We start from the raw sequence: 8,270 nt of genomic DNA on the forward strand, positions 1-8,270 counted from the left end.
TATATGCAGCTGTTAATGCGCATTGATTTAATGCGTATTGAGTTAATCCGGGAGTTGGGTGCATATAAACGCATTTTTAATTCGCATTAAACTAATGCGCATTTATTATTTAATTCGATTCGTCAAATCGAATTAACTCTTACTCCGGGATTAAGAAATGCATGTAAACGCTTTAATGCGAATTAATTTTTTCGCGGAAATTTAAAAAAAAAAATTATAATTGTTTTGGTCATGGAATACAAAGTATAAAATATAAAATAAAATATATATAAAACATGGACTAAAAAACATTCGCATTAACTTAAAATTTTACCCAACCTCTAATCTTCATATTTTAGGTGCATATAAACTCCCTCCCTAATGCGCATTAAATCAATTCACATTAAATCAATGCGAATTAACTGCTGTATATAAACGCGGTATTAGTATATATTATAGTATACTGTATACAAATATGTAACAATTATTACAAATTAAATTTCATATAATAATTATATTATGATCGTTTGAAATGTTTGAATAAATTATTCTTACAATAATTAAATAACAATTATGATATCGAATAAATTATGTAAGAAAAAAACGAAAAAAAAAAACAAAATAAATCAAGTGTTATACTCAACAAATAAAATTTCATTTATAACATTATTATTCTATTTTATTTTATTTTTTATTTTTATTTTTTTTATAATTAAGTTTATTTGACAATAATTTTTATAATTTTTTATTGAGTTGTTATACTTGCTTGCTAAACACCATACGAGTATACGATAATAAGAATAATAACGTTTTATTGACATTCAAACAAAAAAAAATTAAATAGAAAATAAAGAATAAAGAAAATGCTAATATAAACAACCAGTGAAAATTGTATGTATGGTCATTTGCTTTAGAGTTACACCAAAAACCAAAATCGATTTTGTCCAAAGCCGATTTTGTGTAAATTGTTTTTCTACGTGCTTTTGGACACTAATGGGAATCTTAACCTTGATGCATCAACTAGTTTCACTTTCCCATCGAGCAAGATACTGAAGTTTAAAATCGAACCATTATTTCGACTACGTATCATATACACAGGCACAAAAAATTAAAATTAAAAAAAAAAAAAAAAAAAATACATCATTGTAGAATCAATAATCAATATACATTCATCACTCCGCTCAGAATCTAAAAAATATCTCATGGCTAAATATAGCGTAACTTAACGGTAAACTTTTTTTTTTTGTTTAAGGTAGAACAATTTGTAGTTTATCTTCTATTAACATTACTAATGTTAAAAAGAATATTTTTATGAATTTCTAACTGATAAATAATTTACATTTAAAAAAAATTCACAAGGTTATAGCCTACAAATAGCTCAAAATGGTCAAAATAAATTGAAAACTTTACCATGTGAACATTTTGAGTGTAACATTTTGAGTGTTATTCGTTTCTGAATTACAACAAAATATCAAAAATTGATAAATGAAAATTCGTTAATTATTTTCCGGTGAAAATCCAATATCATAATAATGTTAGGTAAACGATCATAGAAAATTAATGTTACATTCCGATAAAATTTTGTTTGTTTAAGGTGAACAAATTTGTGAGGAATCTTCTACTCAAATTTCTAATGTAAGCTATGAAAAGATAAACTTTTATGAATTTCTAACTGAAAAATAATTTGAACATTTTGGAGATTTCGATTAATTTTATCCTAATTTAAACTTTATGCATATAAAACATAGATTTATGTAAATAATATTTAAACAAAAAATTTTGTTACGTTCCAAATTAGTTTACTTAAAAAACATTAATATTTTAAAAAATTGCTAAAGTATAAGCTACTTGACTTAAAAAAACATTTTTACAATCAAAATTGTTCTTATAATCAAATTTATAAATTAGCTATTTTGAATATTTCCAAAAAATTAAAATAATTCACGTTTAGCCCAATTAGGTCTATAAATAATTATATATATAAAAAAAAAATGTTAAAATATTGATTAGATTAAAAGTTATTTCATCTGTCAGATTTTCCTGTTACATACTGTATAATCGTACAATCATTTTTGAACTTCAATTAATGGAACTTTTAAGGAACCTTGCATTAAGTACGAACAATTTTCCAAAGCTATAATTAGCTTAAAAAAATATTTATAATATTACAATATATGGAAAATGCTAATATAAAATATATTTGGTGAACATTTCATGTGTCTACGGTTATTATACTATATTTTGAGTTCACCAATTGGTTTTTTTTTAATTAATGTCGATACATTTTTTTGGCTTGGTCATAAAGATTGAAAATGTAATAGGTACCCTCATAAGTAAGGTTTGGATTTAAAGGCAAAAGCCTTTTTTTTAATAATAATAATAGAGAAATAATGTTTATATAAAAATGCGTGCCGTTTAATATTATGTAAGATAATGAACGTATTTTTTTTTTTTGTCTTTTTTAATTTTTTACTTATAAATGCCTTTTTCACTTATAAATTTATTTATTGTGTTTAATTTTCAATTGGTTTAATAGTAATAATATAATACATATAACAGATCGATAAGATTTTCTGAAGACTGTGCATTGTCGGCTGTTAATTATTTTTAATGGGTTTTATTACCGATATTTATCGATATCACTAAATACTTTATCGAGTATTTGGTATGGCCAGTTAATTTAACGTTTATAAAAGTACCCATACTTCCTATCTATAGATTAAAATATGTTCAAAATGCGTACCTATATAAACTTACAATAGATTCAAAATTGTTCGTCAGTCCACCCCGATTACATTTTTTAGGTACACAAATATTTTAAGCCCAAACCGTCAAAGTTTTACTAAAGATAGTTTATCTAAGTACATGATAGTGATTTTTTTTTTAATACACACTAGTTAAATATACAGTATACAAACTATTTAATTTTTAAGTAAATATTTTTTGTAATTGCTTTTTTAAATTAATTAAATGTTTTAATGTTTTTTTTTTGCCTTTTTTGACATTTTAAATGCTTTTTTTTACTGATTACATTGCCTTTAAATTCGAAAAAAGTTTGCAAACTTCGACCTATAACTTCTCGCGCAAAGTGAAGTATATCTTCTATGATATTTTTCAAGGAAGTTCAGCTACAAGGTAAGTTTAAAGTTTATAATTAATTGTAAGACGTAGGTATTTTAGTTAAATACCTACTATAATAATATATATATATTAGTTATAATTATACTTATAAGTAGATAGAGTATGAAGGAAAGCTTGTTTTAAAAAAATCGGATAATTATTATTTCCAAGTAGGTACAGGGCAAACTTAATATCGCTGAAAAAAAATATTGTTACTTTGTTGTATGGACTCTCAAAGGTATTAAGTAGTCTCATTATGTAGTCTCTTGAACCAAATTTACTTTTTTGTTATGGCTACTTCTTTTTAAATTACCTATATTCGTTTTTAAATGTTTATATTATTGGCAGGTTTTGTTATAGACAAAATACCTAGAGATGAGTTATTCTGGAAGAAAAAAATTGAATCATTTGTTACTCGATTTTATATGGAGTCATTACTCCCAGAAATGATTAATTCAAGATTTGATCGAGGATTACTAATAAGACCAAGAATTTCATATAAATCAGACAACAGTTAAATAATTTTATTAAATTATTATATTATTTATTATTTGTTTATTATCAATACCACCTTTATATTTAAAAAAATTAAAATAAAGTAAAATAGCTAGGTGTATATAAAAATAAATACTAAAATACCTACATGTTGAATTATTTAATATTAAAGTGTTATGAATAATTGTTCAAAATTATTAATAAGTGATTATTACTAATTATTTATGAATGAATTACTATTATGATTTATGATTCTTATTTTATTTGCAATAATTTAGCAGACTGTTCACCGAAGGGAACTTATAGCGTATATTACTCTCATTAGGTACGTCCCATTACGTATTATTTGACTATAGTTATATACCTATGACTAATTTGAACTTAATAGTTTTGTACATGATTCTACATATACAACCAGTGAATTATAAATTTATAAAACAAAACGAAAATATGAAAAAATTGACAAATACATTTTTGTATTTAATATAATTTTTATTAGGTAACTAAGCCTAATTTGTACAAGAAGTATTCACCTTATTTCGATAAAAAAAAAAAAAACTGACATTAAATCACTACGAGATAATATAGCTTTTCACGTTAGTAATGTTGTTGATCAAAAATATAGATTGACGAATGGTTATGAGCGCGGTCGGAGTGAATAATAATAATAATTTATATACGTGGCTTGCTACCCAACACTGACATTTCGAAGACTGTCCGACAGATTCTGAACGTATCTACGCACACTAATGATAATTTACTTCGCACATAACCACACTGCGTAACGAGTATAAGAAATCGAATTGCCTATACGCGACCCCTTATTAAATCACCGCATTCAATCCCCTCAACAGAAAATTAGCCATAAGCCTATAAACCTACATATTTTACAACGTGTGAACATATTTTTAAAAATAAACACAAACATAATACAAACATACTACATACCTACATACTGGTCCAAAATAATCTGTCGACAAAATAAATTACAAAACACTGTTTGTTTTTTATTTTAAATACTTGTTATTCTAAAAATATTATTCATCGAAACTTAAAACAATCCATTGTTACTTAAATCATGGTTTTCAATAAGTGCTCGATGAAATTTTCCAAAGATTTATTAATTTAGACTTGGGTTTTGGTAGGTATATTATGCTGTTTATATTTATTAATATCAACTACCTATTTAAATCATTACTAATAGATACGTACATAGGAGAATAATCAACTATTGTACGAAAAGTGCCTAAAGTTAAAACGTAAAAGACGCAACATGGTTACTACATATGTATTTACTCATGAGTCATGACGAATTATTATTTTATGTGTATTTTAAAAAAGTAATTTCTAATTAGGTTACAGATGTAAATCAAGCCATTTGGTTAAATTTGTTGTAATTTATGTTTCTGTAATATATTATATTTCTATACTTGAATAAAACCACAGAATAACTAATAGCGACAGTCCGTATGGAGTGTGGGGTGACCCAATATACATATTACATCTACATACGCTTTAGGAATATGTCTATACGCATTCCTTATACACACACAGCGACACATGCAACACATAAAATATAATAATATTCAACATCTCTCCGATCAAACGTATAGTAAAAAAAATCCAATCAATTATCAGCGGCGCCAAACGACACCATTGTAATTTGTAACTCATATTATATTATACTGTAAGACCCCTTCAAAAATCCTACGGACAAGACATTCGGTAAAAACAATAATAAATTACCAGCGGAACCTTTGTCACACCACAAATAAATAAAATAAGATCATAAATACTTTAACGTTATGTATTAATCGATGCATATAAAAAGAAGGGATTACACAAAATCACTCTATATAAGGATCATACAGAATCGAATTCTACGTCTGCCTTCCACACAAGAGGATCCAGAGTGCACAACGTCCACGCCAGTATGCACTTCAACTAATATTTTTTTTTGCCATTCAAAGCGAGTCCGTTTATATAATATGTACCCTATGTATATATTGAGTTATTCCAGAATTCGGTATGACTGTCCAAATTCTTTATTTTTTATTATCGAACAAAATGTTATCAATATCATACATAGAACTCAGCAGAAAAATATCTCTTAATAGGTATACTGTATGCCAGTAGCGAGGTTTTTGGTTGGGGAGACACTGAAAAAAAATGACAATAATATGCCTAAACTCCCCCTCCTCATTTTTATTTTATCTATATGGTAAGAAATACATTTTCAAAAAATAAAAATGAACTGAAATATTACATTCGAGCATCGAAGTTAACCCCGTATCCACGAATACAACACTACATACTATCACTACCAGGCGCAGATCCAGAAAATTTTAACAGGGGGTGCTCAAAAAAAAGGTGGGCAAGTGGGTATCGCTCTGTTTTACAGTAGATTATAATTAGATCACTGTATATAGTCTGTAATGGATGATGGAAAACGGTTCTGAGCGTTTAAAATTTAAAATGTCCGTAAACAGCTCAAAACGGCTCAAAATATTTTGTACATTTTATCAAGTATGGGAATTGATAAGATGTTATATATGATGTAAATTTTAAGTATATCTACAAGTATTCGTGTTTGAATTACAAGAAAATCGCTACATGCCTACTCATGCCTACATGAGAAATCCAGAAAATATACAACGATGTAAAAATTTAATTTAACTTTCCGGTAGATATTTTTTTTTGATAAAGGTAGACATAGGTACTAATGAGGAATCTTGTATTAAATTTTCTAATTTTAGATTCAAAAATAAAAATTTTTATGAATTTCTAACTCAAAATAATTTGCACATTTTCATGATTTTTATATATTTTGTCAACATTTGAACTTTAAATGCTTATAAGAAAAAATTGTGACTGCATTTTTAAAAATTTTCAACTGCCATTGTAACAATATATAATACATTTTCAAACTTTAAAATGTTATTGACATTTAATATTCATAGAAAAAAATACTTATAAAATTGGAAACTAAAAATGTTCAAAACAAATCAAAATATTTTGAAAATTTTATCGTGTTCTATATCGTGTATAGAAAATGCTAATATAAATATTCAGTGAAGATGACATGTATCTGGTTATTTGTTTTTGAGTTATACCAAAAACCAGAATTGATTTCGTCGAAAGCCGATTTTGCTTAAAATTTCCCGTTTTCCTTAATTTTTATTTTATTTTTCCCAGCGCTTTTAAAACTAATTGTAATTTTAAATTTTGACCTTCTGAATGAACCAACTAGATTCACTTTCTCATCGATCGAGATACTGTTGAAGAAAATTGAAGCAGTTTTACTACTACTGCCCCAAATATGGCGATGACAGAAACAAAGAAAAAATTTTAAAAAAACACATCATCCACACATTGCTCCGGTCAGAATTTAAAAAAAAAAAATGGTGACACCTTTACATTTTAGATTATTATACAAATTTATTTTATTAGTGGCTTAGACGACAGGGGGTGCCCGAGCACCCATAGCCCCCCTGAATCCCCGCCATATCACTACCTTCTGAAGGAAATCGAATTATGGGGCCGGACTCGGGCTTAAAGTGAGAAAAAATTCTAGAGGTGACTAATGTCTCCATATAATCTTAAGCGTTCCATACATAATTTTACGTATAATGTCTAATGTATAAAATCCTAATTTGTTAAAAGGGACGCTTTTTAACCACCGTCCGTGGTAAAAAAGAGTCCGAGTCCTCTTGCGTCCCCCCTCACTTTAACCCCTGGGCCGGACAATTTGGTTGTACAAGTAACTTATTACGATTTTTAGATTATAATAATAGTTTTTGGTCTATTTAAAATTTATAGAATATAACATAAATAATGGGTCAATGCGAAAATTATCATACCTAAAATTATATATTGCTGTTCTAAGAAACAGTAGGTATTTATATAAATAGAAATTTCGCTGCCGCTTACAGGCCGCGGCCGCCGCGTTGTTAATAATAAACGATATAATTCGATATATTATTAATTATTATTGTTATATTATTTAAAAATCTACTGTTTTCGTCCGCGACTAAAAAGACTGTCGTCTGTGATATTACTGATGAATAAAATATAAATATTAGTTCATTAATCATTTGTATTTTGTGTTGTCAAGTAGAAAGATGACTTTCCAAGCAATGTAAACAATCGTAACCTCAGCTTTTTAAAGCTAAGTCAAATTAATTTATAAATAATATTATATTATAATTTATAGTAAAGTTATTGTTTAATGTCCCATAAATTATAATCTGTATAGGTACTATTATTATTAAAAATTGGCTAAATGGTTTAAAATAATAATAAAAACAAATAATAGAATTATTAGTTTTAATAGCCTATTAGCTATTTTAATTTTGAATCCCATCGTGCATTGTATTCACAAATGAATTTTCCTAATTTCCTGAATAATATTTTGTCATTTTTAAATTTAATTCTTCTCAATTCATACTGTTACGTTTCTGTAAGACCGTATATTTAATATTTTTTTTATAGAATTTGAATAAAAATTCTGATAAAAACCAAAGCTTTGCATCCGAATGTAATATTTTTAGATTATTTATAATTTAACCCTACCTTTTGTTATTATTGACTTATCACTTATGTTATTCAATTATAATTTATGTATATTAATTATGACTATAATATAAATTATAATTTTTTTTACATGATAAATTACT

The sequence above is a fragment of the Acyrthosiphon pisum genome, chromosome X, assembly GCF_005508785.2.
Source record: "Acyrthosiphon pisum isolate AL4f chromosome X, pea_aphid_22Mar2018_4r6ur, whole genome shotgun sequence".
NCBI classification, from domain to species: domain Eukaryota; kingdom Metazoa; phylum Arthropoda; class Insecta; order Hemiptera; family Aphididae; genus Acyrthosiphon; species Acyrthosiphon pisum.